Source organism: Mastigoproctus giganteus, chromosome 4 (genome assembly GCF_048544385.1).
Source record: "Mastigoproctus giganteus isolate SK-2022 chromosome 4, ASM4854438v1, whole genome shotgun sequence".
NCBI lineage: Eukaryota > Metazoa > Arthropoda > Arachnida > Uropygi > Thelyphonidae > Mastigoproctus > Mastigoproctus giganteus.
Window position 1 is genome coordinate 132,259,029 of NC_143578.1, and position 11,744 is coordinate 132,270,772.

The window sequence follows — 11,744 nt, forward strand, 5'->3', positions numbered from 1 at the left end:
TGTATCGGTCAGCTTCCGAAGTGCTGAGGGCTTACTTTTATCTCTTTTGGGAAAGTATGAACGCTGTCCTGTGTCCATTTCCGCCTCCGCAAACAGTTCCAAGACTGAGTCATCAGTTACCCCCCTTCGTTTCGACATCCATTTTTTCTTTTATTGCCGCTGACAGTTGAGTTTTCTGAATTGTTACTTTTGCTTTTGGTAACGTTAGAGCAGAAGGAGAAAATTATATTGGAGTGGCAGCTGACTGAGTTTTCTGTGCTGGTGTCCCTAAGCTCAGTACATAGCGAGCAATGGGAGTAAATGACTCTTTTGGTGACATCGTCATTCCCGTTTGAGTCCCAGTTGACATTTCTTGGCAGCCTTTTCAGCACATGTTGCCTTATTGCTATTTACCGGTTTAACTTCTTTTCTGGCCTCCTGGTATGAGATTAGTCGTTATATTTCCTTTTCTTTTTTTCCACTTCTGGCATGGTGCTCGGCTTGGTAGTTAATGATGGGTTTTGAATCTACATGATGTGATGTTTGTTGCTGATGGATTTTAGGAGCATCGGCCGTGTTCCTCCGAGTATATTGTCTGCAAATTGTGTGTAGTTCTGAGGTCGATTTTCTGTTTGCTGGACGAAAAATCCGAGTTTCGGGGTGAAAAACCATGCTACCATCGCCTGAGACAGATTAACTCAGCCACGTTGTGAAAAGACCAATAAAAATTCGTCCTGTCATCGACGGGATTCAAGGAGTCACGAGGTTACATGTTATATTCTGATGGTCCTTTGTACCACATTTTGCGTACGAAAGGACACCACTGCAGGTCATTTGTGAATGTTCATGATTCTGGCACTTGACGCACCTTAATGGGTTAGGAAAATATGAACTTACTGTGAAGTTCAGATAACCAGCTTTAGTCTCGTTTGGAGATATTGGTGTGTTAAAAGTTAGGAAATAAGAGAATTGGTGTGTTAAAAGTTTCTAATCGGGAATCTGTTTCCATCCCTAAGTACGAACATCCGCTTTGCTGCTGTCACTCCTTTGCATTTTAGTTCCGAACAGATTTCCGCCCCAGACACTTAAAGCAAAAACCATTCCCAGATTACGCGTCGGGTTACTACAATTGGTGTTCTCCCCAATAGATGTTGCTCGGAGCAGTTATTCAGAGTGCCTATCAGGTTTTGTCTCAATTAGGATGCCGCCAGAACGAAGCCGTTTCACCGATTTAGTTGAGCCTGCTAGCCCTTCCAAACCCTTCTGTATGAAGAAGGGCAACATTTTTCCTATGGTCTTTTCATTGGTGGAATGAACAATCAGGTATCGAGGTGTTGGACCTCATGTATCTTCGGTTCTGAGTCTTTTTGCTGAGATAGCATTTTCTGGGTTATTGGTATATTTTTCGGTAGGGACCTTGCATGGATTCCACAAGAAGAATTTAGACTATCAGGATTAATAGTGGTTTTTATATTTGTTCAATGCCCGGGCTCCCCATCCACGGATCCTAAATGGGACATTCATTACCCGGCAAGCAATAAATGAGTTCGGGAATGGACCATCAGGTCTACCCAGACACTACGCCCGCACCTTCGTCAGCCTGAATCCTGTCTCTCGAACCACTGCAGTAGGGGCATGGCATCGACACGGTTGATCATTGCAGGCGAACCTGCTAGCCGATTGATCCTAGCCAAGCCATCTAGGATTATCCGTCTTGTCGAAGCAGGGGCCAAAGTGGTGTGCTGAAGCTGGGTCCCTCAACCATGGATCCCCATTTCCCAATTTCCATGGGTCGCAGCGCATTGCAAGCACGCCGAATTCCTATGGTGTTAGTCTGGAACCTAGGCTGTGGGCGTTGGATCCCACTGATGCTAATCTGGAGGTCCAGTGGTATCACTGGGAGATCTCCTCACAGGGTACAGGTGTCCACATCGAGGGAGCGCAAACGGTGATGCTATACTGCAAGTTGCATAATAATAAAAAAAAATTCCGTCGTTGTTGTTGTTGTGCATTAGGAGCATCGGCAACTACGGTCATATTGCTCCGCGTATATTGTTTGTAAATTGTGTGTTCTCAGGTCGATTTTCTGTTTGCTGTAGAAAATACCACGCAACCCTTACCCGAGACAGACCAACTCAGTCATGTTGTGAAAAGGCCCATAAAAATTCCTCCTGTCATTGACAGTACTGGAACTCAGGTCTTTTCCACCCGGTGTGTGGAGGACGGCGATATATATTCCGTAGAGTTATTTTAAGTGAAACTTGATTCTACTCCCATATTTCTTCGCAGCGTTTAAAACGATATTGTAACTAGCAAAATTTCGGAGTGCATGATTCGGCAAATGGGTGTCAAACAAACGCCGCACTGGGACTTGCGGGATCCCGAGCCTGCACTGCACTTGCAGAGTCTAAAATTTAGTGTCGTGCGCTTTTAAAAAATAACATAAATATTCTGTTTATACACCGACACAACTATAAGGTCATTGGAGTTCACAAAGTGGGAGAAAACAAAAACATCACCGTATTTAATAGTTATGTGGGCTTGAACTACGGTGACTCAAACGCACGTACTTCTGTGCCACCTCGCTTGACCATTCAGCTACGGCGGCCATGCTCTTTCCCCCCTTCTCTTTAGACATGTACTACAGCCCTACCCACCATTTCTTATGACAACCATATACATACATAATTATCAGTTTTGTATATTCGTTTAAATAAATGAGTATATAAACAAACAGCAGAACTGGTATACAGTATATTTTTAGACCATGTGTGTGTGTGTGTGTGTGTGTGTGTGAGAGAGAGACAGACAGACAGACAGAGAAAGCACTATCCGTACTTCAACGTATACTTATCTCTTCATCTGGTGGACAGTTGGAACGCACAAGAGCAGAACAAAGAATCGGCTTGCAAACAGAAGCTTCATTACGATGCTCAAGAGCGGCTAGAGTAATTAGGGGTGAACAATAAGCTCGCTTCGCGCCATTTATTAGTGCAACAAGGTGCGGGAACGCTTGCGGGCAAAGGAGCCTCAACCGCATTCTGCCATACGTGTGAAAAGTATTACCTCTGACGTTAAACGCAAGGGCAATAGAGCGCATAATATAATCAAGCTACTTCCGACCTGGTGGAAACGTATGCGCAGCCAAGAATCGACCATTTAGTCCGGGAAGTTGCAGTAAGAGTAATGGGGAACTGTTTTGAAAGGGATTTTCTGATTGCAGGGTCACATCTCGACAGGGCTGTTCTTGTTTGATAACGGACTTAACACTTGAAGCCAGTCTACAAACATTTCGGTATGAAGATTTGTATTCATGTTTTGGGGACCATTCGGTATTACGTATTCCGGTCTGTCACGCTTATTAACATAGTGTAAAGGTGGCTTATTGATTTTTGATTTGACTATGCTGTACGCACTATGGGTTTTCCCATCTGCAGTATAAAATGTATAATTCAGCAAGAATAACATTACTGAAACTCAGTGGCAACCAGATGCGACAATTTTCTAAAATTTAGATTGGTTAATTATTACTTAAAGGTAGAAACGTTTGTTTTCATTCGGAATTAACTTGGTGTAATTTTGCTCGCCTTATCAGAGGGTTGCGCCAAAACAGTACTAACGAAAAAACAGACAAGAGAAGAAAGCAGTGTAAGAGAAGTTACTACTGGAAAAGGACGTTGTAAAACATGAGATTCAGTGGAATGAAATAAATATGTCATTAATCTGGGTTCTCGCACTGGTTTGTAAAACATTTCCGCATAGTAACTTTAGTGTTCCGCTATATGCAGCCAAGGTTATGTTAATAACATAACGTTGTTAAGTTTCCCTAAATCACATGAATTTTTAGTGGTTTATCCTCCATGAAGATATTTTTCATTTAATTTTATATTTAGAAGCTTGTATATTTATGCAGATGTTTAATAGCAAATAAGGTTGAGAGCATGCCCCTTATGGAAACCTTGTGTAAAAAGTATCACATTAAGTTAAGATCCCACACGAGGGGCCCTCTACCCAGTTAGTAACAGCGACTAAACCTTTCCTGATTAAGTCTCATGACAGGATTAATTTGGGAATCGAGAAACGTCACCAATTATTAAGTAATTGGTGACATGTGGGAGTTTAAATTAATTAATGTAATACTTTTTATCCAATGAAATTCACTTAATAACAATCACAGTAGTTTAGTACAAATTACTGGCATCTAATTAAAATAAAATATCTCCCTAGTTTTACGGTTCATCTACTTCTTCCAAATATTTATCTAATCCCTTTTTAAACATACATATTTCTCTTGCTACAGGACAAGCTTTCTAATAGTTGATTACTCACTGACTAAACAAACTTCTCGAAACCGGTTTACAATTATCTTTCCTTAATTTTTGAATATGTTCTGTCGTCTGCATCACTAGAAAGAGAAAATATACTGTCATCATTAAGAGGACAATGAAATCCCGATGCGCAGATACCTAGTTTCCAAACTTTGCGGTTAGGAAGTGGAGTCTCTTCCTGTATTCGTAAATTTTTGGGTTCAGAACTAGTCATATTGCCCTCCTTTTGTATCCTTTCAAGCAAATCGATATCGTTACTGAAATTAGGTGTCCACACCAATATACTATATTAAAGGTGTGATCTGATCACCTATTTGTACAACAGGATAAATACACAGTTAAAAGTTCTGTATATTATTCACAGCATTTCCCCTTGCTGCTGCTACTACTACTACTACACTGTTGGGGGAACTTGATGTTGGACTGTATTACAACCCCCAAATCCATTGACTATGCTACTCACCACTGGTAATTTAACTTAGGATTACTGTGACCATAAGCACGACCTTCTACTTACTAGTATTTAAACATAATTTCCACTGTATACCGGGTTATATAATCCATTTAAATCGAAGCATTGCCCATTTATAACCACTCTGTCTTCTACCAGTCAACCACCCTTTATCCATTGTATTCTACAACTTATGTACAACACGTTCATATGGGACTTTCTCAAACTATTAAGCTATGGAAATTTTATTCGTATATTGCTAGATACATGAAGAGGATTTATAAGGAATTATTTATATATTTAATTTATATATTATAAATATAAATTTTATATGCATTTATTACTACAAAATAATACAAAATACTGCAAATTCTGTTTGAGGCTATTGTCGTTGTTAGATTTCAGACCGTATTGCGCCATTGCATTATGTTTGAAGAAGTTTGTTCGTGGGCCTATCTGAATGTTGAAAAATCGAGAATAACTCACAGAAAACACTACGCCCTCCGCCTGAAGATGCCTTTAGAAATTCCTCCAGTCTATGACGGGACTCAAACTCAGATTCCTCGAATTGGACCCAAATCCTTCCAAACATGTGACAAACGTCAAAGCCACCATACTGTAACACAGGACTTTTTGAAGCAAAAGTTTTCACAGCTTCAACTTCATTTTCAATCAAGATAACTGTATACTACTTTGTCGCCCAACACGTCATGCTGTAGTTCTCATAACTTGGAAGATAGCAGCAGCAGCATGCTGTAACTGACATTTCAGCTGGAGTAATATTCAGGTGTCATTTCAAACTACTGCTTACAACTGTATATTTAGCTGTAGTTATTTCGGTTTCCTAAGTATCTATTCACTTTTCCTTTAAAACCACCTACCTTAATTAAAGAAGTGTTAAACATGTCTGAAAAGCTTATTCTCTGTGCTTCAAAAAGCTGTAATTAATTTTTTTTCAGCATCCGATTATCAGCATATCCATAGATCAATCTTATCCGATTGATCTACGGATATGCTGTTAAACCACGCGGAGAAAGAAACTACAACTTCGCCGTTAATGCAAAGCACTCAAGAAATATTTCTGTGAACAAACTATTCTATATAATTTTTTTTTTTTAAATTTAAAAATGGCAAATTTCGAAACATTTATTTTTGAAAAATAAATGAGACTTAGCAATGCTAGTTTTTCTATTATTGACGGTACTTTTTTACCCTACTCAGCCTTCGTTGTGAGGGGAGGAAGAATTTTGAGGGAGTTGCTAATCCTCTTTTACCTGTTTCTACACTTTTCATTACTGGAGGGAGGAGGGTCTTAACGTCTCACTTGACTACCTTAATGTTTTGATTTTTTTAGAAAAAGAATTTATGGTTTCATCGGCACGATTTTTTTTTTTTTTTTGACGTTAAAAACGTTTTTAGTGGCGTTATTCCAAAAATTTTATAACGAAAAACCGTCACGAAAATTTATTCCAGCTTAATTTATCTTCTACTGGACCAAATTTAATGAAATTTTTCATGGAGCTTCATCTTAATAGTGGAAAGTAGGAACATGTGATCAAGGAACTGAGAAATGCGTTAATTCGAAAACGCATCTGGTTTCAAGTCACCTGGTGTTTTCAGATTGAATGTACTCTTTTCATTACAATTACACTCTTAGGCTGGAAAAGAGTTGTGCACATTTATCAAAACCTTCTTCAACTTGGACATGCCATCAGATCTTTCGATAAATACTATACGTAATGGAACAACTATAGATGGTATATTTAGTCGTGAACTCTTCAATGTAAAAATTATATATCCTACTTTAGTCATCACAGACCAATACTTTCAGTAACCAATATGTAATTATTATTAATAAAATAAAAGCATTGTTATATTATTATCCATGAATTTTATTAATATCTGAAAATTAAACCGTTTTTAACGCCTGCCGATGATCTTAAATGTAAAACACTTAAATATGCTAGCGGCAAGACACATTATGTACCTGCTACAGATTTTGTTTTTAATATTTAAGATGTTTATCTTACAAAATACTTATTTTTAGGTTTACAAAAATAACTTTTATGATAATCGAGAGTACATAGAGCTATTTATTTAGTGAGGATGGGATAATTGACCGATACCGGAACCAAACCTCTAATTGTTCTGCCTACCTAGTGAAGTCTACTGTGGTTTTCCCTCTTGTAGGGTTTTAAATTTTTTTTTCCCAATTTTCTATGCTCTCACCACGAATCTTTCTTATTTTTTGTGCTTGGATCTGCACTTGGGAGAAGACGAAAAAAAAAAAAAAAAACACAACAGAAAAATAAAATAGTTATTTTACGTCTATAAGAAAAGGCACAATAATGTCACAGAAAGTTTCTTAAAGAAACTTAATCTGCAATCTTAAAGAAAATAATTATCGACTTTGGTTTTGCAACATCGCTTTCGCCAGCAAAGTAATACACAGTGTTCTCTGAAACACTGCTGAGAAGGCTTGCTAAATTAGCTGGTCTGAAGAAAATTTGCATGTTTCAGAAACGCGGATTTTCATCCCGCCAAACAATCAATCGACTATAGGAATACACGCAATAGTTTTTAGTATTCCTTCAATATAAGTTCTAAACAATCAAATCCAACTCTAAATCAAGAAATATCGCTGTTGCTGTTGTTGGTTTTTAGGAGCATTAGTGACTGAGGCCATATTGTTCCGTATATACTGAAAATTGCATATATTCTGGGCTCAATTTGCTGTTTGCTGGACGAAAAACCCGGGTTTCCGGGAGAAAAAACCATGCTACCCTCACCTGAGACCGACGAACTCAGCCACGTTGCGAAGAACTCCCATAAAAATTTCTCACGCCATCGACGGGACTAGAACTCAGATCTTTTCCACACGGTGTGGGAAGGGCGACGAGGGCAAGAAATATTGCGAAAAAAAAAGAAAAAAAAACACATTTTAAAAACGAAATTAATCTCTCTTAACAACGAAATGGTTTTTATAATTTTAAGTGCAATAATATTTGAATGCTATTTATAAGTGAATTAAGTAGCAAATTTTATCAAAATGTTTTATACTACATGTAACTTCTATTGAAGCAGGGTAAGGTGAGGAGAATTCAAAAATACAGCGGTAAGAATATCAGTTCGAAAAAAAAGGTTCGCGATAATTGTGTTAGTATTAGTAGTGGAAAGTGATGAAAGAAAGTTAGCTTTTTTTTTTTTTTTTTTTTCCTGTAAACCCCAAACACGAAAGGTATCAAAACCTATAGTACCGTGCATGGGTTGAAGGAGAAGTATGGGGGAGGGGTGCCGGAAACTTTGCTCTAGAGACTAAACATGGGTTTCACCACTTCAAGCCTCCAATAAGCAAAGTGGTGGTATTTCACCGGTTGATGGAAGTCATCTACCAACTGCTTATAGAGCATCAGCAAAAAAACCCTACCTCACCCGTCCATCTCCTTCAATAATTTGTCTAGTTCTTCCTTGAATTTATTCAAACAACCTACTTCCATCAACAGATGGAAGTTTATTCAGACAATCTAGACGACCTGCTGGCTGAAGGCAAACTTCCTCACATCTATCTTGCAACCATACTTCTTCAACTACAATTTTTACCCCCTCACGTGTGTAGTCTCAGCAAGAGGAAGAATTCCTCAACATTGAGCTTACCCAATCCATTCAAGGCCTTTATAACCACCGATCTCCCAACACCGGGTGGAAAAGACCTGAGTTCGAATCTCCTCAATGACGAGAAGAATTTTTATGGGTGTTTTTCACAACGTAGTTGAATTAATTGATCTCAGGCGAGGGAGGCATGGTTTTTCTCCCGGAAACTCGGGTTTTTCGTCCAGCAAACAACAACGCGACCACAGAATACACGAAATTTACAGATATAATATATATATGGCGCAATATGGCCTAAGCTGCTGATGCGCCTAAAACCTTATAACAACATTTAAGACTTTACATTTCAATCAGATCTCTTCTCAGTTATGGTATTTGAATGTTTCAACTATCCAGACGCTGCAATTTGCAGAACTGAAGCCTTTCTTGGTAAGAGCCCTCTTCTGTTTTCTTCACTAATCTTATAGCTCTTCTCTGCACCCGTTCCAGCAGATCTACATCCTTCCTAAAATGAGGCCTCTAAACTCGTACACTGTACTGAAGATGGGGCCTAACCATGGCGTTGTACAACGGGACAGTGACCTCCTTATCCCTGAGAGAAAAATGCCTGTATATCATTGACAAAACCCCATGAGTGGTAACAGAGAGACAAATTAATTGCGGAGATGTAATGAAGAATGAACACGAAAAATTACTTTGAAATAAAATCGAAATATGCACACAATTTATTTAAATACAACATTAACAACATTCTCAGACAAAAACAAACCTAAAAACAGAGCGCAATAACATGAAAACACAATAGTATTACAAAAGTTGTCAAGAAACCTTACCATACAAAGCGAGTAGCGAACATCATTCTTCTATATAAAACCCTAAAGAATATATGATAGAGAACAATTTATTGCAAGAAAAAGTTATTCAAAAAGAATTTATTTCCAAGGAAATGTAACAGAAGTTCAGAGGTCAGCCTGAATCATAGGCCTTAAGAAATGCGTCATAGTCAGAAAAATGCAGTCGACTACATTTTCATCTTGAAGATATAATTATCTTGACTCCATTTATTTACTTCCAAGTCATATTCTTCTGGGTGCTACTATTTTCTTGGTCCATCCTTAACAGGCAAACAACCATTTTCCAATTCAGTGTTGAAGCGAGATATCGTTCCAAGCACAGCAATTGCTGGTTTTCTCTCAGTGATCGTACTGGAAGCTGGTTCCATCTAGCGGAGTTATTATGTAATACTGTTTCAAGTACCTTTAGCCAATGCAAGGAATTGGTTGGCAAAATTAATTTTCCTTCGTTCTGGAAGGTGGAATTCACGCATAGATTTCTCACCGAAAAGAAGTTTCAGCTACTTGAATCCCTGCATTTGCAAATTAGTGAATAAAATCAAACAAAACACAATCTGAGTTAATCTTGGTGTAAATGATACTGTCTGAGACTGCACTGGTTTGGTTTAGAATTAGTTTGATCTCTCCCACTTTTGGATCTCTTGCCCTTTATGGCGTTTTGATTTTTTTTTTTTTTTTGTTTGTTTCAAAAAAAAGCAGAAAACGTACCTAAAAGAGAATCAAGTCATCCATTAACAACCCACTTGCGTTACAAATGGTGGTTTCTTCCTTCATTTCACTTTTCATATTAATTCTCATATCGTTAAAGTCATTTGTTCCTAAATACAGTATCAGAAACTTATTCTGTCATACAAAGCGGTTTCTACAGAGCAAGATGACGAGTATAATTTTACTATAAAGACAAATTTGAAAACGAAATGCACGAGGCATAATCCTTATGGGTTTTGGTAATTAACTATATAATATCGGTGTAGATACACCGTAGTTAACCCATAAATTTGAACTACGTAAGTAGTGTAAAAGGCATAGTTTTAATTGTATCTCATATTGTGGTTGCCTTCACAACGAGATAGCGGTATTGCACTACTTCAATAAATAACGCTTCTCTAGTAGAGAAGAATACTGTTATCTATTTTCAGAGGATACCACCACCCAGACGATCGTTTCGAAGCTATTGGGCTTCATCATCAGTGACCCACGATATCAGATACAATTAAAATGATGCCTTTTACACTACTTACGTAGTTCAATTTATGGGTTTAACTATGGTGTATCTACACCGATATTATAAAGACAAATATAAATATGATTACGTCACCAAGGCTGTTGATATGCTAGAAGAAACACTAATTACCAAAAAAACATCGTAAACCCTGTAAACAACAATGAAACTTTTTTTTCAACAGAAATATTAATGGATTTAGTGTATTTTTCACAGATGATTTCGAATGTATCGCCCACTTTTTTCCTAGCGCCCTCAATTAGAAAGGCATTTCATGTTTTAGTTGTCTCGCGCTTAGACTTTGGTCTATTCTGCTGATTGAGAAATTCTGGAATGAGAAGTTTTCTAGATCTTGCTGCAGTCAGACGGATATGTATATACAAACCTCCCGGACAGGTCAATCATCAGTTGTAGTATTAAGAGCTGACGCAGTTTCATATCAGTAAACTAGTGCTCTTTTTATAGATTTTGGTGTCAATTGCAATTAAACGTGATTTTATAATGTCACATCAGTGCGTTAATTCACTAATTCGCTTCTGTTATGTGTGTGTAGTAATTACACAATTAAACTCACTGACAATCTATAATGCTCATGCTAAAGAAAGTATACCAGGGTACCTGCCCACTCAAACCGATGAAAAGCCAACTAGCTTGGAAACGGTGCCGTCGTATTGTTACTTATTCTCGGTGGTGATGCCCACCTAGAATAAGTAACAATAGTCTTCTCTATTAGTGAAGCGTTACTTATTCGGGGTAGTGCAATACAATGGGCAACTCGTTGTGAAGGTTATTATTATTTTTGGTTTTTAGGAGCATTAGCAACTAAGGCCATATTGCTCCGGGGACATGCGGTGGTCATTCCCTGACCTTTCCGCATAATCCGTATTTGGTGGTGACGGGCTCGAACCCCGGTTTAATCAAGAAGCGTGTGCTACGCACTGCTGCTCCTTCCCACCTGGCTACGGAGGCGCCCGTTGTGAAGGATGAGCACTATGAGATACAGATGAAATTAGTGGAGTGCACGTTAGAGATTGTTAATATATGTACTGTACAAGATAATATACAAAATGTCTCATTGCATACATATACGCCATACTGCAGATTGATTATCACAGAAACAGAGAACCCGTCATCGTCGGTTTTCCTTTCAAGCCAAGTGGCAGATCCCCGAAAAAGTCAAGTCACTCAGATTGTAGCTACGCAACTATAGGAATTTTTTATATTACATTTTAGACATTTTTAACAATTTATATTTCACAGATTTAGCTAGGTGTGTCTATTGCTAATACGTATACTCTAAA

The 11,744-nt window shown here is 38.1% G+C and overlaps 1 long non-coding RNA gene across 2 annotated transcripts in view; it reads right to left on the minus strand.

Annotated features, from left to right (window-relative positions):
- The window catches only part of LOC150087069 (uncharacterized), a 180,030-nt gene extending 172,373 nt beyond the window's left edge, over positions 1-7,657 (minus strand). For both annotated transcript variants that reach the window (XR_016546866.1, XR_016546865.1), the window contains exon 1: positions 7,548-7,657. This is a non-coding gene — a long non-coding RNA (uncharacterized LOC150087069). The remainder of the gene's footprint in view (positions 1-7,547) is intronic.
- Between the last annotated feature and the right edge of the window lie 4,087 nt (positions 7,658-11,744).